Genomic DNA, 3,770 nt, shown 5'->3' on the forward strand with positions numbered 1-3,770 from the left:
ATATTAATAAAGTTTGTTTTGTTTTGTTTTTTACTATCAAACTGTAAAATAACACTTTCTTCAGCAATTTTACAAGTTATTATCTGTAATTTAATCCAAGAAGCGTCTTAGAAATAACACTTAATTGATTTTTTTGAATTTATAGTTAAACACTTTCATTTTCTGGTGTAGCTGTTTTACACTGTAAAAAAACGAAACAGTGCAACTCAAAATAAGTTTTAAAAAAACTGTGAAAAATGGTAAAACCTGGAAAAATTTAAAATTTATTGAACAGTTTTTAGTCTTTAATATACGTTTTTTTGTCGACGACGGCTAATATCTGTAAAAATTTCTATTATTTCTGAACTAATTCAGTTATTATCAGTAGTTTTAATCCATAAAGCTTCTTGGATTATTGGTGAAAACATCCTCAGGAAGCTAAAAGAGATGTCCAGCTGCTCTTTACTGAAGCTCCGAGGAGACGCTGAACATGTTTGTGATAATTATCAGGCGTGTTTGTTGAGCTTTGACCAGCGTTGTGAGGTCACTGACTTGTGTAATGTTCCATCACAAGGCAGAAGCAGCGGCGTTTGTTTTTCAGTGTCACGTGAATATATAAGAGCGAGCATTAGTCTTTAAACGTTTATCCCCCCCGAGGAACGCCGAGAAAACAAAGCTCTTCACGTTAATGAGCGAGATGAGAGCTGATGGACGCAGTCGAGCCAAACACGGCCGGCCTTTGGTTTTAACAGACGGGTGGATCGAGAAAGTGGAAGACGGCAACAGAGATAAGTGCAATATGAGAAGATGAGTGGAGGCATGAACGAAGGCGAGTGGATGGACAGGAAGCTGCGTGTCGCTCGGCTTCCATTGATTTAGTCCCTTTTATCCGAATGCCTGTGAATCTTTTACTCAGCTGCAGCCAGCCGACGGGTTTCAGTGATTACAGGTGTTTGCTTTCTGTTTTGTTTTTACCTGCACAGAAACACTGAGTCTGCTCTCTGTTGAGTTTCTGTCACCTCCATGTAGACCTGCAGCACTCCTGGACTGTGTATGTAGTTTACAGACCTGCTTGATGAATATAAATGCTGAACCGTAAACGCAGTGTCTGTGTCGTGATTTTAGAAAAGTTTAAACTGACCGTGACGTACTCATTCACTGACTTTTGGTGAGTTTCATTTATATTTAAATGTTGTTGTTTTTTCTCCTCCCACAGTCACAATGAATGTTTGATACACACAAAAAGAAAATCATTCATTCAGTCATTTTTTGGGGAACAAATTACAGTTATTTTACAGATTTTTCCTATTTTGTTGAATCACAAACAATATCTCTTAAATCACAGGAAAAAAAGTAGGAATTTACTTTTTGACTTTTAATTTTTTGTTACAAAGAACACCAAAAAAAACAGGCCAACACTGTAAATAATGTCCACATCAAAAACTGTGTTTTTACAAAAAAATAAAATGACACTATTTTATTTTTTTTAACTTAATTAAACAGCAAAGAAATAGAATCACTAAACAAATATTTGGAGTTATTTGAAAGAAAATATATATGTATAATATTTAACATATTACTTTATGTTACAGATTTTTCCTGTTTTTCTAAATTATGACTAAAATCAGTAAAATCACAGAAAATAGAAAATAATTGACATGTCATTTAGATGTTTTAATAAAGCTTCTTTTAAAAGGTGATTTGTTCTTTTGTGTTTGACTGTAAACTTACTGAATTAAAAATGTATTATCCATTCATTGATTCATTATAAATGTACTAATTTAAAATTTAAATCAGCAAAAAAATGAAAAATAGAAATATTTTACAGATTTTTCCCATTACCATTTAAGAAGAAAAAATGGTAACTTAAGGTATGAAAAGGATTTTTGTATATATGTGCATCTTGTTTTAGATTTTTCCTGTTTCGTTAAATTACAGGAATACTTTTCAAATCACAAAACAGTATTAATTTGCACACTGACTGGAAAAAAGGCCAAAATTGTAAATATAGTCCACATAAAAAAAAATCCATATTTTACAAAAACTTGTGTTTTTTTTTCTGTAAAACTGTAAAATTACAATAAAAAACAAACAAAGAACAAAATAACTAAAACTAAATCAGCCAAATATATATATATTTTTGACAGATGTTTGCCAATATCTAAGAAAAAAAATGATGATTCTATTAAGGATTTAAAAATATATTTTTTTAAACTATTATTTTACAGATTTTTCCAGTTTTGTAAAATTACAGATAGCAAAGTAAATATATAAATATTAATAAAGTTTGTTTTGTTTTGTTTTTTACTTGAATTTTTTAACAGGTTTTCATAAGTAATTCAACAAAACAGGAATGTTTTGTACTTTTACCTTTTTTTTGTTACTGTTATTATTTTCCTTTTTTTTTTAACGGTGTTCCTGGTGTGTGCTCAGCAAACGGTCCCTGTTCTGCCGGTTAAACCGACCAGTCACCTCCGGGACCTTCCCCTCCCTCCAACCGAACCTCCTGCTTGCTAATGTTTAACTTCTCTCCTGCCCATGCAGCTGCTGCTCCCGTTTAGTTTTTTTAAAAATCGATGCTGCAGCAGCGGGAGCCGGAGCCTGTCGCTAGGCAACCACCCCTCCCTCCCAGCATCAGCACCACCTCCACCTCCTCCGCCGCCGCCGCCGTGTGCGCGCTCTCTGCCGCATCCCCGTGCCGCCTGCACGTCCTGCGTGCCTTGTCATCACGCAGGGCAGGTTCTGGTTCGCGCACTCCGTCCGTCCGTCTGAGGAACACGGGAGCAGAACTCGGGACGGACTCGGATGGATTTATCGCGGACACATGTAGGCAGGCGATGCTGCTGCCGCGTTCATGTGACGTGTGGTGGGAGGCGGTGAGGTAAACGTCCGGTACATACACACACACACACGCACGCACGCACGCACACACACATACGGGCTGAACGGGATGCCCGCGTGACTGCAGGGAGGAAAGAAGCGGCGGGGGAGGAGGAGGGGGAGGAGGAGGAGGGAGGTGAAGGTGCGTGAGGACCACCGCAAAACCCCCGAGCGAGCAGCCAAAGATAGAACCCGGTGAGGAAGCCTTCGCCCCGCCTGGCTGCTATTTTTGGTGCAGTTTGAAAATCGATGAGCGATATTTGTTTCCTCCTCATGTCGAGCTGCTGCTTCTGCTGCTTCTTCTTCTTCTTCTTCCCGCTGCGTTCCTCTTTTCTTCTCGGGACGTGGCAGAAGGTCGGACGCCGCTCCTGACTTTACGCACGGACCGACGGACCGACCGACCGCCACATGTGGGCCCAGCTGGAGGGAAACAACGAGCCGCTCTTCTCTGGGATGCTTCACGAGCTGCTGCGGCCTGCTCGCCTCTCCGGTTACCGCAATGCCACGGGCGAGAGGAGGGAGGCAGGAGACGGAGAGCAGAGCGGAGAGCCAGCGAGTGCGGCAATAATGTGAAGATCTTTATCTTTTATTTTTCTCCCCCCCGGTGCGTTTAAACGAGAGGATGAGCGAGCAGGAGGACGGCACAGCCTGTTCCCTGTACATGTGAGTCTCATGGCCGAGGCGTCCAACGAGGTGAGTACGGAGCTGTGACTGTGAGGTGGCTGCTCGATTCTCAACTTTCTGCTGACAAAGTTCTTGGACTGTGCCCGGCCGTAGTGCGCAGCATGGTGGGACGCTGCGCAGCGCCTCCTGCACCTGCCAGCGGCCGCTTTGGTGCATAATAGTGACAGAGTGAAGCTCGGCTCGGCCCGTTTTATGACCCCAGTTTAAAGCTCCTCCAGCCAGCCGCC

This window comes from Stegastes partitus, unplaced genomic scaffold (assembly GCF_000690725.1).
Source record: "Stegastes partitus isolate 25-593 unplaced genomic scaffold, Stegastes_partitus-1.0.2 Scaffold207, whole genome shotgun sequence".
NCBI classification, from domain to species: Eukaryota; Metazoa; Chordata; class Actinopteri; family Pomacentridae; genus Stegastes; species Stegastes partitus.